A 26,942-nucleotide genomic window follows, 5' to 3' on the forward strand; every position below is an offset into this window, starting at 1 on the left:
TGGCACTGCCAATACAAATTTGTTGAAATGATAGATGATAGTTAAAATATACAGGGGCCTTGGCGTCCATTTAGACCAGTTAATACTTTGCGCCTACTACCACTGTCTGCTACTCAGCAGAGGAGCCAACCCTTGTACCTAGCTATGCCACCTGTTTATTTATGAACAATTTTTTGGCAGACATTTAGCCCATTTTATTATTTGGGCCTACTAACTTAGTCTGCTTCTCATTACAATTTTCTGACACTGAACAAAGCAATGTCGCCTGTTTATTTATGAACAATTTTTTGGCAGACATTTAGCCCACTTTATTGTTTGGGCCTACTAACTGTGTCTGCCACTCATTACAGTTTTCCTCCACTGAACAAAGCAATGCCGCCTGGTTAGTCCTGTTACCACATTTGAACTGCATTTAGCCTACTTTATTATTTGGGCCTATATCTGTGTTTCCTCCTCATCCTGCCCATTGCCCAGCCACTGCTAGATGAGTCTGCTGGTACATTGACCCAGATCCCTACATTCCCCTTGCACTCTACACAGCCAGAATCTGACCCTGCTGGAAGTCAGGTTCCCCTTCCCGCATACTATACCACCTTACACGGGGACAAAGAGGAAGGTGCAGATGAAAGTGCAGGTTCCTTCATCAGGTGGGGGGGCATACTCGTTGGCGACCTCACTGGCACAGGGCCCCTCATATTACACAAAAGTGTCTCTGCCAGTGGGAGCCGCCACCCACCGTCAAACACAACGCCGTACTATGAGGGGCCCTGTGCCAGTGCCAATGAGTGGGCCCCCCCGCTTGCTCAGGATCACAGCACTTGCAAAGTTGAAATACTTACCTCTCCCTGCTCCACCGCCGTGACGTATTCCGCGTTTCCTGGGCCCACGAAAATCTTGAGCCAGCCCTACCCCCCACAACTTTAGCCAAATGACCCCCAGTTTTCAATGCCTAACTATTATTATAAAGTACATTAAGATTGACAAGCTTCAGTAATAAGAATTGATGTTTTTGGCATTAAAATGGGCATTGTAGGTGTTTTCCTGTCCTCCTCTCTCTGCCGACTTTGATTCCCCATTGACTTGCATTGGGTTTCATGTTTCAGTCGCCCCCGACTTTTCGCAATAATTGGTCGATTTCACCCGACCCGACTTTTGACAAAGTCTGGTTTCGCGAAACCCGACTCGATCTGAAAAAAGTAAAAGTCGCTCAACTCTAGCTGAAGATCCTGAAATTAATTGCCTCCAAAAAAAATGTTGTGTATGTAAAGAAGAAGTAAACCAGGACATGCCAACAGAATACAATTATATTCATGCACATCATTTTTTGAAAACATTGTGTCTGCTACATTACTTATTACTATGAAATTGTACACTCTTTACATAGTCTATTGTCCCTGACTTATTTAAGGAAAACTCATGTAGGTAAATTATTATTAACATCCAGAGCTGAATATACCACTTATTAGCTGTGGTCGAACAAATTGTGAATTACTGGTTGTCACATTTCAAGTCCAGGTAAAAACAGAGTTGTTCCATAAAATAAAACATATACTGTGCTGCATTATTCAGAAAATGTAGAAATGCACTGCTTTTTATTCAGTTGTTATCTAGAAATGGGATAGTGTGAAACATAGTGCCCATTTTAAAGTTATACAAGATGATTCACTCCCTACTTTACCAGGAAAAATTGCTGTAACTTGTAAAAGAGACAATCGTACTGAAAGTTGGACTCTACATACGGTATATTTGTTCATGAGAAATTGATGTTTTAAAGCAGATGTTGAAAATGTTCACCGCTCTCATCCAAGCACATTGTTGAATGTTTTCTGCTGGATGTCTAGGTCACAGCTTGAATTTCTCGCTTTATGCTCTCTCAGAGTGCCTGTAAACTTTGTTGCTTGCTACTGTACAACTGACCCTTCAAATAGCCCCAAAGGAAAAAAATCTGGCAATAACAAATTATTTTCTTGAACGACAGCGATTATGTACAGGAGAACATGACTTGTCTTGGTCGGTCAATTTTTCTGGGTAAAAAAGTGAATAAATCACTGTATGTTTTGTGACAATTCTAGCATTCTTTTACAGTCGTGGCGAAATGTGTTGGCACCCTTTAAATTCTTCCAGGAAATGAAGTATTTCTCCCAGAAAATTATTTGATTATACATATTTTGTTATAAACATGTTTATTTCCTTTGTGTGTATTGGAACAACACAAAAAAACAGAGTAAAAAAAGCAAATTCTGCATAATTTCAGAGAAAAACCTCTAAAATGGCCCAGACAAAATTTTTGGCACCCTCAACTTAATATTTGGTTGCACACTCTTTGCAATAAATAACTGCAATCTATTGCTTCCTATAACCATTAGCAAACTTCTTACACCTCTCAACTGAAATTTTGGAGCACTCTTCTTTGAAAACTGCTTCAGTTTTCTCATATTTGAAGTGTGCCTTTTCGCAACAACAATTTTAATATCTCTCCATAGGTGTTTTAGGAGAAATAGTTAATTTCTGGAATAATTTCAAGGGGGCCAATACTTACGTCCATGACTGTATATCATTATTCATGTATCTTAGATACATGAGACCAGCATGGTTCATGCAAGATAATTCTCAATCTGACATGTAACATATCAGAAATTATTTGTACGTAGACCAAAAATTGTCAGCTAAATGACAACTCAAAAATAGTTTACCCTTATGAAATTAAATCATCCGAGTCTTGATGTCATTTTCCTATAGCAGTAAAAGCCCAAACTTAAGGTTTTTGCTTTTGCCTTTCTTAAAACTTTATCATGTACACAGTACATGGGAAAAACTGTTACTCTTACTCGGAGCAGCATGATCTGTATTCATCCTTATGATGCTATTGCTCAGCTGAAGTTTTTGCGATGGTAAAATGAAGCTTAAAAGCAAAACATACGATGAACATGAAGAAGACAGCCACTGATATACCAAAAACGAAAAAAAATAGAAATGTTCCTTGTTGAACAGTCTGGTTTGATGTAGCTGACCTGACAAAAGAAATAGAAGGTGTTACAAATGGCAAATATTGGGGGGGCATGGCTTAGGCGCAAGTGATGTATGTCGCAAAACGTGCGAGCTCCTGAGGTAACCCTCTAATGCAACATATAACGCAATCTTTTTTGAAAATGTTTACTTCCATTCATATTTACTTTTATTCAGAAATTTATTGTGCACATTGTGAGACATTTTTCACCTTAATCGGATAATCCTAGGATTGTTTATCCTGTTTCGAAGATGACAGACTTAAAATGGCATCATCAAACGGCTTGTCCATGTGAGTGACTAATTTTCTGAGGTAAAATAAACTACAGGACTATAATTTTTCTTTATAAACATTGTGTTTTTTATTTTGTATATACATTTGTGTGGATTTATGACATTTTTAAAACAATTCTTGCTTTTAGTGTTTATTTTTTCTGGTTCACCTGGTGTCTGTGAGGTTGCTATGGTTACCTCAGTAACTTCCATTGCTCTGCTGAAGACATTTTGTTAATTTCTATTAATAACACCACTGGAGGTGTTTTTTGGGGCTGCCCATGGCCATCTAGGGGGTTTTACCCTTTTGTGATTGAATTTGTACCAGGTACATCATCTTTGAGAGCCCTGTCACGGCCTGTCATAAGTGCTGGTGGTCCAGCATTTTTTCTTTCAGTGACATCACCGCTAATCGGGTGGTGTGACAGACTACCAAGAAACACCTCTCTCGATCCTCCTTAGGTGTGCCCTTACACAACGGGGTTTTTTCGCCTCCTTTTGTCTATGTTTCTGTCAGGGACAGCTCCAGGTGCCATCTTCCTCCATCTCAGTGATGTAACCGTTAATCGGGCGGTGTCACAAACTACAATGGATCACACTCCGGGGGTGAAGCTTCTACCACGGACCGCTCCAGGCGCCATCTTCCTCCGCTTCAGTGATGTCATCGCTGCCTGCGATATTCTTGTAAGTGCTCAAATTGCTTCGGATCCACTGCAGAAAACTTCCTTCGGGTTGCCCCTTGTGAATCGAGGGGTCTGGAATCTATTTTACTTCTGTTTTCATTGGACACATCGCCCGGGAAGATCCTGTCACGGACCGCTGTTTCCATCGGTTCCCTGGCTTCTCGTCTGGCGGTGACGTCACCGCTGACTGCAGCCATCTTCTGGAGGCTGCAGAAGATTACAGCTGCTCTGTCTGCATAATATTGACTTATTGCTTGCTTGGTTTTATTGAGGGTGGGGAAGGGGCGGGTATTTTTTTTGCCTGAAAAGGTCTTTTTTGTCCATTTCCTTTTAGCAGTTACTTTTAAAAAAGTGAGAGTTGTTTCTGATTAATATAATATTAATAATAATAATTATAGAAATCTTATAACAAATTTATATTGTATATTTATATATTTGACTATTTACATATTAGGTCACTTTTATCTGTTTCTTATTGGGAGATAACATTTTAAAGTAAGAGGTTGGTAAAATATATAACAAGTTTCTATGTCATAACCTATACAATATCACATTGTGGTGGGACCTTGTCTTACCTTCAATCACTTTTTTATAATACCGCTGGACACCATGAGTCAGACTCATCTCACCTCTAAATCATCTTGTTCTTCTAGAGCTCAAAAACAAAATAAGGACCCATGGGCTAATCGTGGTTCTTCAAGGGACTTGGTTAATTTGCTGAGTCCAGTTAAGTCTCGTTCTCCTATTGAGAGAGAGCTCTCACAGTCCTCTATCAAGGCCCTTTCTCATTCCGCGTCCACACCTAAAGCTTGCTTAGCAGAGCTCGGTGTGGAACTTCCCTCTTCACTCATTACTACTGAGACCATGGACCTCTCTTCCTCTTCAAAGTGGAAGGGTCCCTCAAGTTGGGGCGAAATGCGGTCCTCCATTACCAATTCTTCGGAAGAGGACTCTACTAATTATTCTCCCAATCCTAGTCCAAAAAAGTCCAAACCAAGGACCGAGAAACCATCTGTGTCTTCCCTGACTTCTTGTACCTTTTCATGATGCAACGTCGCTTGAGGCATGTATGGGATACTCTGGTTGATAAACTTAGCACCAGATTATGTCTTGATATGGACAACCAGGGGTGTAGCTAGAGCTTTTGCCGCCCGGGGCTGTTCCCGAGTTTGGCGCCCCCCCCCCCCAGAACGTATGCGATTTTCACACTTAGTCATGTACCGACGAGCTCCTCTCCCTTAAGCTCCCAATGTTCAGTGAAAAACTGAGAGAAGCAGAAGAGAAGCTCATTGTTACAGGACCATGAGTATGAAAATCGCATATGAGTGACGTGTCCATGTGTCGACGACTGGAACCTGCAGAGCTGAATCCTGACATCGCACGCTTCTGAATTCTCACAACGCATGCACTGCACACTTTTAGGATTCTCCCTTGCCAGTGGACAGTCATGTCAGCACAAGCATGTGATTTGTATACTTCTGACCACATTCCGACTAGACGTGCTCGGCCTCATTCAGTTCATTTTCATAGAGTGAGGCCACACATGTCTAGTCAGCACGTGACCGCATGTATGTAAATCGCCAGCACCAGAGAATCCTGAATGACTGCAGACTCATTACAAACCTGGACATCCCCTTTAATGCTCCTAACATAAATAAAAACATGAGAGTTAGTATCACAAATAACATTTACATCCAGGTACCTGATAGATGACGTCTCCTCTGGAGCCGTTCTCCCCATGTTGAGTTTTCTCATCCACAGCTGTCTCTGCAGACTTCCATCTTCTCCGCTCTTTTGCAGAAAATCTCCACATGACGCCTTTAAAGATACAAGTGTCATTATAATGCTCCTGAATATAAAATTTCCCCTCACTATATTGTCTGCATAAAATATGACCCCCACACTGTCTGTCTTATGGTACATGCTCTTCACACTGACCTCCCCTTTCTATACCGGACCTCTCTTCACACTGACCTCTCACACTGTGTCCCCCCTATAGGGCCCAGTATTTATACTGTACTCTCTCATCACACTCCCCCTCCTTTGTATACTGTCCCCTCCTGGCTGTGCCCTTACACTGTCCCCCATGCTACGCATGCACACATCCCAACACCCTCACTCCCCGTACTCTGTCCACATACGTTTTTCACATCGCTACTCATACTGTGTCCGCATACATTCCCCCGTTTGACCCTAAGCTGTCTGCACCCATCCCCCATACTGTTTCCTCATATATGCCCCCATCTCCCCCTTTGCTCTTCATTTTGTGTCCTCAGATCTCCCCCACACATTAAATCCCCCCATCCCCATGACAAATCTCCCCCCACACACAATAAATACCCCATCTCCACTCATATTAAATATCCCCAATCCAATAATATATCCCACTATCCCCACTCACATGAAATCCCCCCACAATATATGCCCCCATCCCCACTCACAGTAAATCCCCCCCACAATATATGCCCCCCATCCCCACTCACAGTAAATCCCCCCCACAATATATGCCCCCATCCCCACTCACAGTAAATCCCCCCCACAATATATGCCCCCATCCCCACTCACAGTAAATCCCCCCCACAATATATGCCCCCATCCCCACTCACAGTAAATCCCCCCCCACAATATATGCCCCCATCCCCACTCACAGTAAATCCCCCCCACAATATATGCCCCCCATCCCCACTCACAGTAAATCCCCCCCCACAATATATGCCCCCATCCCCACTCACAGTAAATCCCCCCCACAATATATGCCCCCATCCCCACTCGCAGTAAATCCCCCCCCACAATATATGCCCCCATCCCCACTCACAGTAAATCCCCCCCCACAATATATGCCCCCATCCCCACTCACAGTAAATCCCGCCCCACAATATATGCCCCCATCCCCACTCACAGTAAATCCCCCCCACAATATATGCCCCCATCCCCACTCACAGTAAATTCCCCCCACAATATATGCCCCCATCCCCACTCACAGTAAATCCCCCCCACAATATATGCCCCCCATCCCCACTCACAGTAAATCCCCCCCACAATATATGCCCCCCATCCCCACTCACAGTAAATCCCCCCTGCACCGTCGGTGTCTTCAGCTCCACTGGAGCACTTACCACCGATCTGCGTCTCCTGCTCTGCCGCGCAGGTGAGTGACGTCAGCAGCGTGATCACATGACCTGATCACGCTGCTGGCGTCGCTCTGACCCGGCAGTCAGAGCTTCAATTGTACTCGCATCACAGATACGAGTACAATTGAACACTGGGAGCCGGAGCGCTGCAGCTTCTCTGTGCCGGCTGTCAGCTTGACAGTCGGCACAGAGAACAGCTGACTCCCAGTGCGGGGGGTGACAGAATGCAGCCGCCGGGGGAGACACTGCGGACCGCCGCTTTAGGCGGCCCGACTGCGCCCCCCTGCCGGCTGCTCCCCCCTAGATATGCCACTGACTCACCCCCGCATTGTGCCGCCCCCCCGCATTGTGCCACCCGGGGCGGACCGCCCCCCCGCACCCCCCTTCCTACGCCACTGTGGACAACCAGATGAAAATATTTCGGGAGGCTCTCGAGTTTTTCACTTCTCAATTGGATAACCATGAAGCCAGACTGGGAGAATTGGAAAAGACACATGCACTGTCCCTAAAGGAACAGTCTGACTCTAAGTCAGAGAATCATCAGTTGAAACTTAAGTTGGCAGATCTAGAGGACAGATCCTGTTGTAACAACATTAAAATAAGAGGTATATCTGAAGATATCTCGCCCATTAAGCTCCCTCAGTTTGTTAAGGGGATTTTTAGGAGGATGATTCCCAATCTTTCAGATGCAGATCTCTTATATATTGTATCCATCATCTTCCTAAACCTCCTTCTGTCCTTAAAGACCTCCCTAGAGATGTTATCATGAAAATTCACTTTTATCATATTAAAGAGAAAATACAAAGCCTGGTCAAAATTAAAGGAGGATTCCCGGAACCCTATCACCATCTTAAGTTGTTTGCTGACCTATCCAAAGCGACTATTGTGGGTCGGAGGCACTTTAGACCACTCACCTCCATGCTGAGAAAGAAAGGCCTTCCTTACAAGTGTGGTTTTCCTCTAAGGCTCATCTTTAATTGTAGGGGAAAAATGCAGTTTTCTTACACCTGAGGAGGGTCTCCTATTTTTGAAATCCCATGGTGTTATTTCTTCCGTTCCTGCATCTACTTCCACAGGTCCAGGCCATGTCACTTGAGCTCAATTTGTCATTGTTTGATTTGCGTACCTGGGTTTTCTAATATTGTATGATATTGTGCTTCTATTATTCATTTGTTCAATCTTAAATATTTGTTATTGGTACTAATGAGGGTCTCCTTGGCCTTGCGCTGCATGGACTTTTCCCCCCGGTACAAGAAGGAGAGCCATTTTCTTGGTTTCCCTCTAATGCTCTAGTACTGTAAAGTTTAAAGTTGTACTTTTCTTTGTCTATTTAGTCTTGGTAGTGATTTCTTTTTCTTGTTCCTTTCCAGCCAGTGATTGCCTACCAACACCAACTTTTTCTTTCTTTTTTCTCTCATGGTGCTTACTTTGGTTACCTATAATGTGAGTGGTCTTAATAGCCTTTTCCTTTCAGAGGGAAATTAATAAATCTGTTGCGGATGTGGTGTGCCTGCAAGAGACTAAATTTAAGATACATAATCATCCTGCATTTTCCCTAAAACATTACCCACATGTTTTTGAAGCCTTGGGTTCCTCTAAAGGGGCAGGCGTTATGACCCTGATCAGAGACTCCTTGTCATTTGAACTATTGGAGGAATTGGTTGATGTGAATGGTCATTTTCATGTCCTTGTTTGCAAGTTAAATTCCCAAATTCACACAATTGTAAATATTTATGCTCCTAATAAGGGTCAAATTAAATTTTTAGATAAGTTGCTGAAAAAATTTGAACCACTTAAAAAAGGCATTCTTTTACTTTTAGGAGACTTTAATTTGGTCCCTGATAATATGCTTGATGCCTCATCCTCAAATAGGCTTAACTTTCCCTCCTTAAGTGGCTTTTCACTTACGAACTTTATGACATCTTTAGATGTTTAGGCTCCACTTCAAGGGAATACACATATTTTTCTGACTCCAATTTGTCAGTTTCTCACATTGATCTGATATTATCAGATGTGTTCTCCCGTCCTAGATTTTCCTCTATATCCATTGGTAATAAATCCATTTTGGATCATGCCCCTGTCATTGCCAAATTGATTGAAGGTCACTCTATCAATAATCAACCGTTGTAGAAGTGTAATGCTTCTATTTTTCAAAATCCTACATACCATGAGGAAATTTCTAGATCTCTTAACCTTTATTTTTCTGAGAATGTGTATGACCCTTCCAAGCCATTTCTCCAGTGGGACACGCACAAGGTGGTTCTACGTGGTGCTCTCATTCATATTTCCTCCTGTATTAAAAATTTTAACTGCCAAAAGATTAAACGTTTACAAGCCTTAATTAAAGAGAAGGAGTTGGAACAGGCATTGGCCAATAGCCCCACCCCTTGTTCCAAAACTTTGACTGATTTATCCCATCTTAGGAATGATTTAAGAGCCACAATTTTTTCATTTTATGACTCTGCGGTCAAACAATCAAAAATCAATCACTATATGTCCCTTAACAAGCCCACTCGTTTTATGTTTAATAAAAGGTTAGAATATACGTCACTGAATCGACAAGATCATTTCTCCTAAGGGCATTTCTCTCACCCACCCACAGGACATTGCAAATGAATTTGCACAATATTTCAATCAATTATATAATTTGCGGTCTGATCCCTCTCTTCCCATTCCAGGTGCAAGATCTATTGATGACTTTTTGTCTTCTGTCAATCTTCCACAACTTCATTCCATGGATGCAGAATTTTTGGCTGCTCTTTTTACTGCAGAAGAGATTAGTGACACAATAAAACAATTGAAATCTTATAAGGCCCCTGGTCCTGAAGGTTATAGCAATAATTATTATAAATCATTCTGTGAAATTCTTGTCCCCCATTTAATTCAGATTTTCAATGCCGCTGCGTCCATTGGTTCTTTCCCTAGGGAAAATTTGAATGCCACAATTATACTTGTTCCCAAGCCTCATACTTGTCCTGATCAAATACTTAATTACCGTCCCATTTCATTAATTAATACTGATCTCAAAATGTATTCCAAAGTCTTAGCTAACCGCCTTAACTTTATTTTGCCCAAATTAATTTCCACGGACCAGATTGGATTTATCAAGCACCGGCAATCCATTGAAGGTACCAGGAGGCTGATAAATATTATTAAATTAATTAATTCCCGAAAAATTTACTCCACTTTAATTTCCCTTGATGCAGAGAAAGCGTTTGATCGCTTAAATTGGACTTAACTCAAATGTTTCTCAAATGTTGGCTTTGATTTGGACTTTATAAATAAAATTATGGCTTTATAATCTGATCCTCAGGCAAAAATTTATATTAACAATCACTTTTCTTCCCCATTTTCAATCTCTAATGGTACCCAGTAAGGTTGCCCCCTTTCTCCATTGCTTTTTGCCCTTGCCATAGAGCCATTAACCCAGCTTATTAGAGATAATCTCTCCATAGAGGGAGTTCGCAAGGATCGTAAGGAATTTAAAATCAGTTTATATGCTGATGATATTCTTCTGTCCCTTACCAATCCTTGTCGTTCTATTCCACATTTGCAAACCCTTCTTAACCCCTTTCTGACATCAGACGTACTATCCCGTCGAGGTGGGGTAGGCCCGTATGACCACCGACGGGATAGTACTTCATACGCGATCGGCAGCGCTCACGGGGGGAGCGCGGCCGATCGCGGCCGGGTGTCAGCTGCATATCGCAGCTGACATCCGGCACTATGTGCCAGGAGTGGTCACGGACCGCCCCCGGCACATTAACCCCCGGCACACCGCGATCAAACATGATCGCGGTGTACCGGCGGTATAGGGAATCATCGCGCAGGGAGGGGGCTCCCTGCGGGCTTCCCTGAGACCCCCGGAGCAACGCGATGTGATCGCATTGCTCCGAGGGTCTCCTACCTCCCTCCTCACCGCAGGTCCCGGATCCAAGATGGCCGCGGCATCTGGGTCCTGCAGGGAGGGAGGTGGCTTACCGAGTGCCTGCTCAGAGCAGACGCTAGTAAGCCTGCAGCCCTGCACAGCAGATCGTCGATCTGACAGAGTGCTGTGCACACTGTCAGATAAATGATCTGTAATGTCCCCCCCTGGGACAAAGTAAAAAAGTAAAAAAAAAATACCCCACATGTGTGTAAAAAAAAAAAAAAAATATCCTAAATAAAGAAAAAAAAAAATATTATTCCCATAAATACATTTCTTTAGCTAAATAAAATAAAAAAAACAATAAAAGTACACATATTTAGTATCGCCGCGTCCGTAACGACCCAACCTATAAAACTGCCCCATTAGTTAACCCCTTCAGTAAACACCATAAGAAAAAAAAAAAAAAAACGAGGCAAAAAACAACGCTTTATTATCATACCGCCAAACAAAAAGTGGAATAACACGCGATCAAAAAGACGGATATAAATAACCATGGTACCGCTGAAAACGTCATCTTGTCCCGCAAAAAACGAGCTGCCATCCAGCATCATCAGCAAAAAAATAAAAAAGTTATAGTCCTGAGAATAAAGCGATACCAAAATAATAATTTTTTCTATAAAATAGTTTTTATCGTATAAAAGCGCCAAAACATAAAAAAATGATATAAATGAGATATCGCTGTTATCGTACTGACCCGACGAATAAAACTGCTTTATCAATTTTACCAAACGCGAAACGGTATAAACGCCTCCCCCAAAAGAAATTCATGAATAGCTGGTTTTTGATCACTCTGCCTCACAAAAATCGGAATAAAAAGCGATCAAAAAATGTCACGTGTCCGAAAATGTTACCAATAAAAACGTCAACTCGTCCCACAAAAAACAAGATCTCACATGACTCTGTGAACTCAAATATGGAAAAATTACAGCTCTCAAAATGTGGTAACGCAAAAAATATTTTTTGCAATGAAAAGCGTCTTTCAGTGTGTGACGGCTGCCAATCATAAAAATCCGCTAAAAAACCCGCTATAAAAGTAAATCAAACCCCCCTTCATCACCCCCTTAGTTAGGGAAAAATAAAAAAATGTATTTATTTCCATTTTCCCATTAGGGTTAGGGTTAGGGCTAGAGTTAGGACTAGAGTTAGGGCTAGGGTTAGGGTTAGGGCAAGGGTTAGGGCTAGGGTTAGGGCTAGGGCTAGGGTTGGGGCTAGGGTTAGGGCTAGGGCTAGGGTTGGGGCTAGGGTTAGGGTTAGGGCTAGGGTTGGGGCTAGGGTTGGGGCTAGGGTTAGGGCTAGGGTTAGGGCTAGGGTTAGGGCTAGTGTTACGGCTAGTGTTAGGGCTAGTGATAGGGCTAGGGTTATTGCTAGGGTTAGGGCTAGGGTTAGGGCTAGGGTTGGGGCTAGGGTTGGGGCTACAGTTAGGGTTGGGGCTAAAGATAGGGTTAGGGTTTGGATTACATTTACGGTTGGGAGTAGGGTTGGGAGTGTTTGGGTTAGAGGAGTGGTTAGGGTTACTGTTGGGATTAGGGTAAGGGGTATGTTTGGATTAGGGTTTCAGTTATAATTGGGGGGTTTCCACTGTTTAGGCACATCAGGGGCTCTCCAAACGGGACATGGCATCCGATCTGAATTCCAGCCAATTCTGCATTGAAAAAGGAAAACAGTGCTCCTTCCCTTCAGAGCTCTCCCGTGTGCCCAAACAGGGGTTTACCCCAACATATGGGGTATCAGCGTACTCAGGACAAATTGGACATCATCTTTTGGGGTCCAATTTCTCCTGCTACCCTTGGGAAAATACAAAACTGGGGGCCAAAAAATAAGTTTTGTGGGAAAATAAATATTTTTTATTTTCACGGCTCTGCGTTGTAAACTGTAGTGAAACACTTGGGGGTTCAAAGTTCTCACAACACATCTAGATAAGTTCCTTGGGGGGTCTAGTTTCCGATATGGGGTCACTTGTGGGGGGTTTGTACTGTTTGGGTACATCAGGGGCTCTGCAAATGCAACGTGAGGCCTGCAGACCAATCCATTTAAGTCTGCATTCCAAATGGCGCTCCTTCCCTTCCGAGCTCTGTCATGCGCCCAAACAGTGGTTCCCCCCCACATATGGGGTATCAGCGTACTCAGGACAAATTGGACAACAACTTTTGGGGTCCAATTTATCCTGATACCCTTGTTAAAATACAAAACTGGGGGCTAAAATATCATTTTTGTGAAAAAAAAAAGAATTTTTATTTTCACGGCTCTGCGTTATATACTGTAGTGAAACACTTGGGGGTTCAAAGTTCTCACAGCACATCTAGATAAGTTCCTTGGGGGGGTCTAGTTTCCGATATGGGGTCACTTGTGGGGGTTTGTACTGTTTGGGTACATCAGGGGCTCTGCAAATGCAACGTGACGCCTGCAGACCAATCCATTTAAGTCTGCATTCCAAATGGCGCTCCTTCCCTTCCGAGCTCTGTGATGCGCCCAAACAGTGGTTCCCCCCCACATATGGGGTATCAGCGTACTCAGGACAAATTGGACAACGTTTGGTGTCCAATTTATCCTGATACCCTTGTGAAAATACAAAACTGGGGGCTAAAAAATCATTTTTGTGGGAAAAAAAAAGAATTTTTATTTTCACGGCTCTGCGTTATAAACTGTAGTGAAACACTTGGGGGTTCAAAGCTCTCAAAACACATCTAGATAAGTTCCTTAGGGGGTCTACTTTCCAAAATAGTGTCACTTGTGGGGTTTTTTAATATTTAGGCACATCAGGGGCTCTCCAAACGCAACATGGCATCCCATCTTAATTCCAGTCAATTTTGCATTGAAAAGTAAAATAGCGCTCCTTCCCTTCCGAGCTCTGCTATGTGCCCAAACAGTGGTTTACCCCCACATATTGGGTATCGTAGTACTCAGGACAAATTGCACAACAACTTTTGTGGTCTAAATTCTTCTCTTACCCTTGGGGAAATAAAAAAATGGGGGTGAAAAGATCATTTTTGTGAAAAAATATGATTTTTTATTTTTACGGCTCTGCATTATAAACTTCTGTGAAACACTTGTTGGGTAAAAGTGCTCAACACACACCTAGATAAGTTCCTTAAGGGGTCTACTTTCCAAAATGGTGTCACTTGTGGGGGGTTTCAATGTTTAGGCACATCAGGGGCTCTCCAAACGCAACATGGCATCCCATCTCAATTCCAGTCAATTTTGCATTGAAAAGTCAAATGGCACTCCTTCCCTTCCGAGCTCTGCCCTGCGCCCAAACAATGGTTTACACCCACATATAAGGTATCAGCATACTCAGGACAAATTGCACAACAATTTTTGCGGTCCAATTTCTTGTCTTACCCTTGGGAAAATAAAAAATTGGGGGCGAAAAGATCATTTTTGTGAAAAAATATGATTTTTTATTTTTACGGCTCTGCATTATAAACTTCTGTGAAGCACTTGTTGGGTCAAAGTGCTCACCACACATCTAGATAAGTTCCTTAGGGGGTCTACTTTCCAAAATGGTGTCACTTGTGGGGGGTTTCAATGTTTAGGCACATCAGGGGCTCTCCAAATGCAACATGGCATCCCATCTCAATTCCAGTCAATTTTGCATTGAAAAGTCAAATGGCGCTCCTTCCCTTCCGAGCTCTGCCCTGCGCCCAAACAATGGTTTATACCCACATTTGGGGTATCAGCGTACTCAGGACAAATTGTACAACAAATTTTGGGGTCTATTTTCTCCTGTTACCCTTGGTAAAATAAAACAAATTGGAGCTGAAATAAATTTTGTGTGAAAAAAAGTTAAATGTTTATTTTTATTTAAACATTCCAAAAATTCCTGTTAAACACCTGAAGGGTTAATGAACTTCTTGAAAGTGGTTTTGAGTACCTTGAGGGGTGCAGTTTTTAGAATGGTGTCACACTTGGGTATTTTCTATCATATAGACCCCTCAAAATGACTTCAAATGAGATGTGGTCCCTAAAAAAAAATGGTGTTGTAAAAATGAGAAATTACTGGTCAACTTTTAACCCTTATAACTCCGTCACAAAAAAAATTTTGGTTCCAAAATTGTGCTGATGTAAAGTAGACATGTGGGAAATGTTACTTATTAAGTATTTTGCATGACATATGTCTGTGATTTAAGGGCATAAAAATTCAAATTTGGAAAATTGCGAAATTTTCAAAATTTTCGCCAAATATTGGTTTTTTTCACAAATAAACGCAAGTTATATCGAAGAAATTTTACCACTATCATGAAGTACAATATGTCTCGAGAAAAGACTGTCAGAATTGCCAAGATCCGTTGAAGCGTTCCAGAGTTATAACCTCATAAAGGACAGTGGTCAGAATTGTAAAAATTGGCCCGGTCATTAACGTGCAAACCACCCTTGGGGGTGAAGGGGTTAAAAAATGTTCATTTTTTTCGTATTTTAAAATAAACGAGTCCAAGTCGAAAATTTTCAATTTAACCTCACTGATTCTCAAATCCGGAGTATAAAGCATATTTCGCCCTGGGGTTGGGCGGAGATGGATATTGCTTATTTGGGTCTGAGATTTTCTAGAAACCTTAATTCCTTGATTCCCAGCAATTTGGATTCTGTTATTGCTTCCATTTCTAAAGAGCTTAGATTTTATGATGATAAAGACTTATCCTGATGGGCAAGGTGCCTTATTGTAAAATCAATAATTCTTCCCAAGATCCTCTATATCTTCTGGTCCCTTCCTTTACTTATTTCTACTTACTATTTGACCAGTTTGCAGGCACACCTCAATCTGTTTGTTTGGGGCAACAAGAGGGCTCGTATAGCCTCTAGTTAACTGTATAAACATAAATTGCATGGGGGTACAGTATGGGTCTACCAAATGTTTCGGCCTATTAATTCTCTAATTTAATTAAACAGAGTCTATATTGGTGGTCTGCAGATCATACACCTTCATGGGTGGAATTGGAATTATATTTTAACAGAAATTCTCCACCTTGTAATATTATTATCAATTTATTCACCTCTAAGTCTTTGCTTTGGTCTGATCATCTGATATTTGTAGCTGTTCTTGTGGCATGGTGGAAATTTCTCAAAATTAAAAGTGGTTTCACTAGGATGGAACTTATGCTGAGACTTTTTGGCTACTGTTTTCTCGTTTGATCTGCATTCAAGTTGGGCTGACTGGGGAATCTCTAAACTACATGACATCTTTGATGGTAACAAGTTTGTTTCATTTACCCACCTTAAAGATAGGTTTGGTGTTCCCTCATCGGCTTTTATGCAGTTTACTATTTTAAAGGATTTTTTAAGGCCACTGGTGACTGGTCGCCCTCCTTTATCGGAGCCGGCGATTAATATTTTATGCAACTCCGGTCATAGCATATTTCGGTCTACTTAATATATCTACCAGTGGTTTAATAACAATTTCAAAATTATAAAATCCCCATACATGAGCAAATGGGAATCTACTTTGAATCTTTCTGTAGCTCTAGATGATTGGGAACTGGCCATGTCCTTGACTTATTCTGCCACCATGTCCATGGCTCTTCATGAGTCTTATTTTAAACTTATCTCTAGGTGGTATTATTCACTGTCTCCCTTAGCATTTATTAATCCTTCCAATTCCCTTCTCTGCTGGAGGGATTGTGGACATTATGGTAGCCTTTCCCATTTGTTTTGGTTTTGTCCACGTATTAGACCTTTTTGGGATGAAATCTCTTCTATTCTATTATATTAAAACGTTTAGATTTTTCTCGGTCTCCTCAGTTGGCCCTGCTTTCGTTGAATGCAGATCAATTGACTCCACCTTTTAGGAAACTTGTTATACATCTGCTTTTAGTTTCTAAGAATGCTATTGCTTTTTTTTGAAAATCTTCTAAAATACCCTGCTCACAAGAAATTATTGACAAACTGGCTTTGCATAAATCCTATGAACAAAAATTGGCATTACTGAATGGCTGCTTTCCTTCCATTTTGAAAAAATGGTCTCGCTGGCTGGAAATATTTCCATAAGAATTTACTGTATTTATTGTTTTGTTATTTTATTTTATTCTATTTTTAATTTTATGCTTCATGAATGTTTCATGCCATTACATTTATGTTAACCTTGCTCTCTCTATGTCTTGTTTTGGTTGAAAATGTTAATAAAATTGTTTGGAAAAACAAATGGCCAATATTCTGAACAAATGATGAAGGACCAGGACATTCAGGAAAGTCATTCTTATTTTAAGGTCAATTATTGTGATTCTGTTTTTCCTTCATAAAAGCTGCTAGTTCTTATTGGTGGACTCTTAGAATATTTTCCTCTGGCAGCATTAATAATCAACATACTGCTTTCTAGATAACCTAAGCTATAATAGAGATATGAAAAATAACAAATGTGAAATGATATCCCATTTAAGATGCTATGTCATGGTCATTTAAAAAAAACTATGTTGTTTCAAACTAAGAGCAGACTTTGGGGTTGTGGAACTAGCAGGAAATTACAAAATACATCTCCTTGGGATTTCACGTTTCGTACTGAAGTGGTTAACTGATACTATCAAGTGTGTTTCAGCCATTCTTCCGCTTTTCTTGGAGGGTAATATCTGCATTATCTTTTTCATTTTAGAGTATGCTAAAGTATTAGATCCCTGATGTTACTAGGATAACGTGTGTAACATTGTTAACAAATGGTGATTGCAGATTTTTCTTTCTTATATCATTAAAAAATGGACTCAAGTTCAGTAAAGAGATAATTATGTCTACCTCAGACATTGCAAAAAAATTCATAGATTTGTAAGAAAATTGTTTCCTACATAGCTGAATTTAGGTTTTAATCAAACTGGAATTTAAAGAATTTCCCTGTTGGATACATTTTAAAATTCCTATTTATGCTGTTCCATCTAACAGGTTAATCTATTGTTTCTTATGAACAAAGCAGGTTTCATGTTCTGATTGTTGTCTTCGGCAGTAGATACGGTGTGCTGCAATGTTTACTTGGAAGAAGTCATTTTAAACTCAACACAAAAGAAGGTTACATTATTTGCATTACATCGTGTTGCACTGGTGAGTGGGCAGATGGTTTGATAGGCGATATGCAATATTTTATATTGCTTGGTTGCTATTATATCATTAGTAGCTTATTGTTGCATAAGAAGACAAAATTTATTCTATTTTCATTTGTTTCCCTGTCAAGAATGCTTATTCCTTTTATATCAATTTTCTTCCCTGTCAGACTCTTTTTAAAATTATCTGGGAACAAGCTGTGACTTATATACTGCATACTGCAAAACTTCCATCTAATTACTTAACCACTGGAAATCCTATATAAGTTTTAGGGAAAGCAACTGAATTTGAAAATAAAAAGGACTTTTTATATGTTTCCATTGTTCATGTTAATAGATTCCCAAAAGATACACAGTGTTTAACTGAAACCTCACAGTGAACATGATGCACACTATTAGAATTCTCCAGAGTCAAGAGCAGGAAGTCACATCACCACATTCTGACTAGACATGCACAGCTTTATTCAATGCAAGTGGATTGAGGGAGTCAGAATGTGGCCAGTCATTGTTGACTTATTGTCACACTTAGTGAGGGAAAAGCTAGGTGCACAACAATGGAAAGAGGGTGGGGTAGCCTAAACACTAGGAAAGGGGGAAGTGGAAACCCCTAGGCAAATCTGACAACACCCTGTCTGCCATAACATCCCTAAATAGGTTTTGCAAAAGTCACCAACCAGGAACCTAATCCCTGAGTGCCCGATAGTCAGCCCTCACTACGGCTAAAGACAAAGGAGGAAGACAAATGAGAGAATACACTTAGCTTGAGATGACACAAGACAGCTCATGACACCAATCTTCCAAGAGGCTCCAAGAAGAAACTAATCAACTTCTAGCACTTCTAATAGACAAAGATAAATAGATCTAACACCAGCCTTGCTGAGGGGACTCAGGGTATTTAACCCCTTAGTGACAGAGCCAATTTGGTACTTAATGACCGAGCCAATTTTTACAATTCTGACCAGTGTCACTTTATGAGGTTATAACTCTGGAACGCTTTATCGGATCCCGCTGATTCTGAGATTGTTTTTTCGTGACATGTTGTACTTCAAGTTAGTGGTAACATTTCTTCGATATTACTTGCGATTATTTATGAAAAAAATGGAAATATGGCGAAAATTTTTAAAATTTTGCAATTTTCAAACTTTGTATTTTTATGCCCTTAAATCAGAGAGATATGTCACAAAAAATAGTTAATAAATAACATTTCTCACATGTCTACTTTACATCAGCACAATTTTGGAAACAATTTTTTTTTTTGTTAGGGAGTTATAAGGGTTAAAAGTTGACCAGCAATTTCTCATTTTTACAACACCATGTTTTTTTTAGGGACCACATCACCTTTGAAGTGATTTTGAGGGGTCTATATGATAGAAAATAACCAAGTGTGACACCATTCTAAAAACTGCACCCCTCAAGCTGCTCAAAACCACATTCAAGAAGTTTATTAACCCTTTACGTACTTCACAGGAACTAAAACAATGTGGAAGAAAAAAATTAACATTTTACTTTTTTTTGCAAACATTTTACTTCAGAACCATTTTTTTTAATTTTCACAAGTGTAAAAACAGAAATTTAACCACAAATTTTGTTGTGCAATTTTTCCTGAGTACGCCGATACCCCATATGTGGAGGTAAACCACTGTTTGGGCGCACCGCAGAGCTTGGAAGTGAAGGAGCACCGTTTGACTGTTTCAATGCAGAATTGGCTGGAATTGAGATCGGACGCCATGTCGCGTTTGGAGAGCCCCTAATGTGCCTAAACAGTGGAAACCCCCCACAAGTGACACCATTTTGGAAACTAGACCCCCCAAGGAACTTATCTAGATGTGTGGTGAGCACTTTGAACCCCCAAGTGCTTCACAGAAGTTTATAACGTAGAGCCGTGAAAATAAAAAATCGCATTTGTTTTCACAAAAATGATTTTTTCGCCCACAAATTCTTATTTTCACAAGGGTAACAGGAGAAATTAGACCACAAAAGTTGTTGTGCAATTTCTCCTGAGTACGTCGATACCCCATATGTGGAGGTAAACCACTGTTTGGGCGCACCGCAGAGCTTGGAAGTGAAGGAGCACCGTTTGACTTTTTCAATGCAGAATTGGCTGGAATTGAGATCGGATGCCATGTCGCGTTTGGAGAGTCCCTGATGTGCCTAAACAGTGGAAACCCCCCACAAGTGATACCATTTTGGAAACTAGACCCCCCAAGGAACTTATCTAGATGTGTGGTGAGCACTTTGAACCCCCAAGTGCTTCACAGAAGTTTATAACGTAGAGCCGTGAAAATAAAAAATCTCATTTTTTCTACAAAAATGATCTTTTTGCCCCCAAATTTTTATTTTCACAAGGGTAACAGGAGAAATTAGACCACAAAAGTTGTTGTGCAATTTCTCCTGAGTACGTCGATACCCCATATATGGGGGTAAACCACTGTTTGGGCGCACCGCAGAGCTTGGAAGAGAAGGAGTGTTGTTTTACTTTTTCAATGTAGAATTGGCTGGAATTGAGATCGGACGCCATGTCACGTTTGGAGAGCCGCTGATGTGCCTAAACAGTAGAGACCCCCCACATATGACACCATTTTGGAAACTAGACCCCTTAAGGAACTTATCTAGATGTGTGGTGAGCACTTTAAACCCCCAGGTGCTTCACAGAAGTTTATAACGTAGAGCCGTGAAAATAAAAAAATCGCATTTTTCCTACAAAAATGATATTTTTGCCTCCAAATTTTTATTTTACCAAGGGTAACAGGAGAAAATGGACCCCAGAAGCTGTTGTACAATTTGTCTTGAGTACGCCGACACCCCATATGTGGGGGTAAACCACTGTTTGGGCGCATGGCTGAGCTCGGAAGCAAAGGAGCGCCATTTGACTTTTCAATGCAAAATTGACTGGAATTGAGATCGGACGCCATGTCGCGTTTGGAGAGCCCCTGATGTGCCTAAACAGCAGAAACCCCCCAAAAGTGACCCCATTTTGGAAACTAGACCCCCCATGGAACTTATCTAGATGTGTAGTGAGAACTTTGAATGCCCAAGTGCATCACAGAAGTTTATAATGCAGAGTCGTGAAAATAAAAAATATATATTTTTTAACAATAAAGATTTTTTAGCCCCCAAGTTTTTATTTTCACAAGGGTAACAAGAGAAATTGGACCCCAAAAGTTGTTGTCCAATTTGTCCTGAGTATGCTGGTACCCCATATGTGGGGGTAAACCACTGTTTGGGCGCATGGCAGAGCTCGGAAGGGAAGGAGTGCCATTTTGGAATGCAGACTTTGATAGAATTGTCTGCGGGCGTTATGTTGCCTTTGCAGACCCCTAATGTACCTAAACAGTAGAAACCCCCAACAAGTGACCCCATTTTGGAAAATAGACCCCCCAAGGAACTTATCTAGATATGTGGTGAGAACTTTGAATGCCCAAGTGCTTCACAGAAGTTTATAATGCAGAGTAGTGAAAATAAAAAAATATTTTTTTTCCCACAAAAAAGATTTTTTTAGCCCCCAAATTTTTATTTTCACAAGGGTAACAAGAGAAATTGGACCCCAAAAGTTGTTGTCCAATTTGTCCTGAGTATGCTGGTACCCCATATGTGGGGGTAAACCACTGTTTGGGCGCACGGCAGAGCTCGGAAGGGAAGGGGCGCCATTTTGCAATGCAGACTTTGATAGAATTGTCTGCGGGCGTTATGTTGCGTTTGCAGACCCCTAATGTACCTAAACAGTAGAAACCCCCACAAGTGACCAAATTTTGGAAACTAGACCCCCTAAGGAACTTATCTAGATATGTGGTGAGAACTTTGAAAGCTCAAGTGCTTCACAGAAATTTATAATGCAGAGTAGTGAAAATAAAAAAATATATTTTTTTCCAACAAAAAAGATTTTTAGCCCCCAAGTTTTTATTTTCACAAGGGTAACAGGAGAAATTGGACCCCAAAAGTTGTTGTCCAATTTATCCCGAGTACGCTGATGCCCCATATGTGGGGGTAAACCACTGTTTGGGCGCACGGCAGAGCTCAGAAGGGAGGGAGTACCATTTGACTTTTTTAGCGCAAAATTGGCTGTCGTGTTTGGAGACCCCCTGATGTACCTAAACAGTGGAAACCCCCCAATTCTAACTCCAACCCTAACCCCAACACAGCCCTAACCCTAATCTCAACCCGATCCATAATCCTAATCACAACCCTAACGATAATCACAACCCTAACCCAAAAACAGCCCTAATCTCAACCCTAACCATAACCCTAATCAAAACCCTAAATCCAACACACCCCTAACCCTAATCCCAACCCTAATCCCAAACGTAACACTAATCCCAACCCTAATCCAAACCCTAACCCTAATCCCAACTCTAACCCTAACTTTAGCCCCAACCCTAACTTTAGCCCCAAACCTAACCATAACTTTAGCCCCCGTCGTCACAAAAAAAGTTCAATGTAACCTTTTTTTTGTACGTCGCGTCCGCCATTTCCGCGGATGCGTGGCCGTAACTCTGCCCCCTCCTCCCCAGGACATAGACTGGGCAGCGGATGCGTTGAAAAACTGCATCCGCTGCCCACGTTGTGCACAATTTTCACAACGTGCGTCGGTACATGTGTCCCCATGCGACGCTAGTGCCACCATTGTGCTAAGTCGCCGTATGGGACTACTACTCCCATCCGGTATTAGGATGGGAGAGTTGTCCCTGTGTCCGGCGACTTAGCACAATTGTAAAGTTACACAAAACACCTACACACAATACACATACATGACACACAGTACATACAACATATAACACAGAGTATATACTCACCAACAGCACACTTGTAGGCGAAGCCCTCGATCCTCCAGGAAAAAATCCAAAAATAATAAACCAAATTCATACTCCCTGTCCGCAGAATCCATAAAACGAGTGTCCCACGCCGATCGGCTGCTCTCCGGCGATACACTGCCAGGAGCGAAGCTCCTAGCAGTGTATCGCGTACTGTTCCGGAGTTCAATTACTCCGGCGTCTCGGTTAACAGCAGTACAGCTGCGTTGAACTTTCCCACGCAGCACTGCCGTTAAGCGAGAGTGCCGGGGTCAATGACCGCCGGTAAACTCGCTCGCGCATGCGCAGTGACACACCGACAGGAACTATGGCTCCTGTCAGTGTGTTGCTGCAGCCGTGGAGAGCAGACATATCTCTGGATGTGTCTGTTCTCCATGGAAAATCTTGATACGTGGCACTTAAATATGTGGCAATTAAATACGTGACACGTGGCACTTATACGTGATACGTGTCACTTAAATACGTGGCACTGAAATACGTGATACGTGGCACTTTGATACGTGGCACGTGTCACTTAAATACGTGGCACGTGGCACTGAAATATGTGGCACGTGGCACTTTGATACGTGGCACGTGTCTCTTAAATACGTGGCACGTGGCACTGAAAGATGTGGCACGTGGCACTTTGATACGTGGCACGTGGCACTTTGATACGTGGCACGTGGCACTGAAATATGTGGCACGTGGCACTTTGATACGTGGCACGTGGCACTTTGATACGTGGCACGTGGCACTTTGATACGTGGCACTGAAATATGTGGCACGTGGCACTTTGATACGTGGCACGTGGCACTTTGATACGTGGCACGTGGCACTTTGATACGTGGCACGTGGCACTTTGATACGTGGCACGTGGCACTTTGATACGTGGCACTGAAATATGTGGCACGTGGCACTTTGATACGTGGCACGTGTCACTTAAATACGTGGCACGTGGCACTGAAATATGTGGGACACGTCGCACAAAAAAGTTACATGTAGTTTTTTTTGTGTCGACGGTCCACCGAAGCACGACGCATCCGTCGCACGACGGATGCGACATGTGGCAATCCGTCGCAATGCGTCGCTAATGCAAGCCAATGGAGAAAAAACGCATCCTGCAAGCACTTTTGCAGGATGCGTTTTTTCTCCAACGACGCATTGCGACGGAAGCCAAAAAACGCTAGTGTGAAAGTAGCCTAACCCTAACCCTAGCCCTAACCCTAACCCTAAATTTAGCCCCAACCCTAACCCTAACTCTAACCCTAACCCTAACTCTAACCCTAACCCTAACCCTAACCCTAATTTTAGCCCCAACTTGTCTTCTCCTGCCGGCCGGCAGATGGCAGCAGATGGCGGGCGCACTGCGCATGCGCCCGCCATGATGAAAAAGCCGGCTGGCAGGAGAAGACAGAAGAGGACCCAGGGACCCCGGGTGAGTATGATAGGGTCCCCGAATCCCCCTATTTCTCTGTCCTCTGATGTGCGATCACATCAGAGGACAGAGAAATAACTGATCGCTTTTTTTTTTTTTTTTTTTTTTGCGGTCGCCGGTAAACTGTTAATTACCGGCGATCGCAAAGCAGGGGTCGGTGCAAATCGACCCCGATCATGTTCTTTGGGGTCTCGGCTACCCCCGGCAGCCGAGACCCCAAAGAACATCCGGGTGCCGGGCGGCGGGCGCACTGCGCGTGCGCCCGCCATTTTTTCCCGGAAAAAAGATGGCGGCGCCCATGGGGAGACACGAGGAGCACCGGGGGAGGTAGGTAAGTATTGGGGGGCTATTGGGGGCCATCGGGGACCACATTTCTCTGTCCTCCGATGTGCGATCACATCGGAGGACAGAGAAATTAAACGGCAAATCGCGTTTTTTTTTTTTTTGTTGCGACCGCCGGTAAACGGTTAATTACCGGCGATCGCAACTCGGGGGTCGGTAAAAACCCCCCGAATCATGTTCTCTGGGGTCTCGGCTACCCTCGGCAACCGAGACCCCAGAGAAAATCCGACTCTGGGGGGCGCTATTCACTTTTTCCACAGCACCGTTAATTAACGGCGCTGTGGTTTAAGTACCCTTAGCGGCCGCCGTTAAAAGGCGTATCGGCGGTCGTTAAGGGGTTAAACATCCAGCAATAAGCAGCAGAAGGTGGACGTCACTTCTAGGTCCTAAAGGGAGAAGGATATCACTTCCATAACAGAGGAAAATCAAGAAGGTGCTTGCAAAGCCAAGCGCAAAGACCTTCTAGAGAAAGATCCAAAATGACTGTGTGTCACACCTGGCACACTCGTGACACTTATACCCTCAGACAAAGCCAATAAGGCAAACTGTTCGTCCTATTGAAGTGCTTCTGAATTGATGTAATAGTTCAGCCATAGTGATTATATATGGGATAAAATCTTGATGTAAATTAAAGGGAATAAGAAGTCTTCCAAAAGTCTTATAACCATCTACAAGCATGGCTGCATGTCACAAAACTCTGAGATGACTACTTAGAAATTTATAGCAAGAGTATATTACTCCTAAAAATATTTTTCAGATGCTGCATCTTGTGCTTAATTTCCATAGCAGATTATATAATGTTAACTTCTTCCCATCAAAATGGACGCCCAAACTGTGCCAACCATTGTGTCTCCACAGTATCTATTACAGTGTAGCTCTAAAGGTCAGCAAAAATACTGCTTAACTTGTGTCATTTATAATGTTCTCAAGTCTCAGTTGCAATGGCTGCAAGTGTCATCCACAAAAAAAGGATTGATAAACCCTGCTGTATACAGGTACAACAATATATAGCTAGAAAAATGAATACATATAAGACAGGTATTAAAAATGTAATTTTGTTTTTCCTACTTTAAAAATCCAGGCTTGTTACTTCTGCTGTCAGTTTTGGAGTGTACACAGATCATGCTTGATTAATATTCAATAAAAAATGTTTTCATGCCTGATAATAAAACATTTCTTTTGTTATATTATGAGGAGATATTTGTCATTTGCCTGAATCACATTAACATTTACTTTTCATCAAATCACATTTGCTATCAATCTATGAAGCTGAAGTTTGCACTGGTAAATTTGCAATTCCTTCTTCAAGATTACTTATCTGTCATCTATTTAATTTTTCCTCACTGTCATTATTTGACAAGTCAACAAATATTAAAATCTGATTAAATCTTTCAGGAGAAAATAGATAATCCTATAACAAACATATAGTCGAAAATGATAAAATATGTGAATTTCAACAGAGAAAATCCCAATTATTTATGTGTTCAAATATTTATCATATTAAAAACGTGCTTTAAAACAGTCTCAGGTGATGGCAAAACATTGGGTAACTTATTTTGTGGTTACTTTTTTCCTTGTTATTCATTTACTTCTATCAGCTTAACCCCTTCCTGACATCGGACGTACTATCCCGTCGAGGTGGGGTGGGCCCGTATGACCACCGACGGGATAGTACGTCATCACCGATCAGCGGCGCTCACGGGGGGAGCGCGGCCGATCGCGGTCGGGTGTCAGCTGCATATCGCAGCTGACATCCGGCACTATGTGCCAGGAGCGGTCACGGACCGCCCCCGGCACATTAACCCCCGGCACACCGTGATCAAACATGATCGCAGTGTACCGGCGGTATAGGGAAGCATCGCGCAGGGAGGGGGCTCCCTGCGGGCTTCCCTGAGACCCCCGGAGCAACGCGATGTGATCGCGTTGCTGCGAGGGTCTCCTACCTCCTTCCTGGCTGCAGGTCCCGGATCCAAGATGGCCGCGGCATCCGGGTCCTGCAGGGAAGGAGGTGGCTTACCGAGTGTCTGCTCAGAGCAGACACTGGTAAGCCTGCACCGATGTAAGTGAGATCTGTGATTTGATAGAGTGCTGTGCACACTATCAGATCATCGATCTGTGATGTCCCCCCCTGGGACAAAGTAAAAAAGTAAAAAAAAATTTTTCCACATGTGTAAAAAAATAAAAAAAAATTCCTAAATAAATAATAAAAAAAATATATATATTATTCCCATAAATACATTTCTTTATCTAAATAAAAAAAACAAAACAATAAAAGTACACATATTTAGTATTGCCGCATCCGTAACGACCCAACCTATAAAACTGTTGCACTAGTTAACCCCTT

General features: G+C 42.1%; 1 long non-coding RNA gene across 1 annotated transcript in view; it reads right to left on the reverse strand.

The window, feature by feature from the left end:
* Positions 1 to 9,676: 9,676 nt before the first annotated feature.
* LOC143782717 (uncharacterized) overlaps positions 9,677 to 26,942 on the reverse strand; it is a 29,651-nt gene continuing 12,385 nt past the window's right edge. The window contains exons 3-4 of the long non-coding RNA XR_013217032.1: positions 25,667 to 25,757; positions 9,677 to 9,858 (exon numbers count right to left, since the gene is read on the reverse strand). This is a non-coding gene — a long non-coding RNA (uncharacterized LOC143782717). The remainder of the gene's footprint in view (positions 9,859 to 25,666; positions 25,758 to 26,942) is intronic.

The sequence above is a fragment of the Ranitomeya variabilis genome, chromosome 1 (assembly GCF_051348905.1).
Source record: "Ranitomeya variabilis isolate aRanVar5 chromosome 1, aRanVar5.hap1, whole genome shotgun sequence".
In the NCBI taxonomy this organism is placed as follows: Eukaryota; Metazoa; Chordata; class Amphibia; order Anura; family Dendrobatidae; genus Ranitomeya; species Ranitomeya variabilis.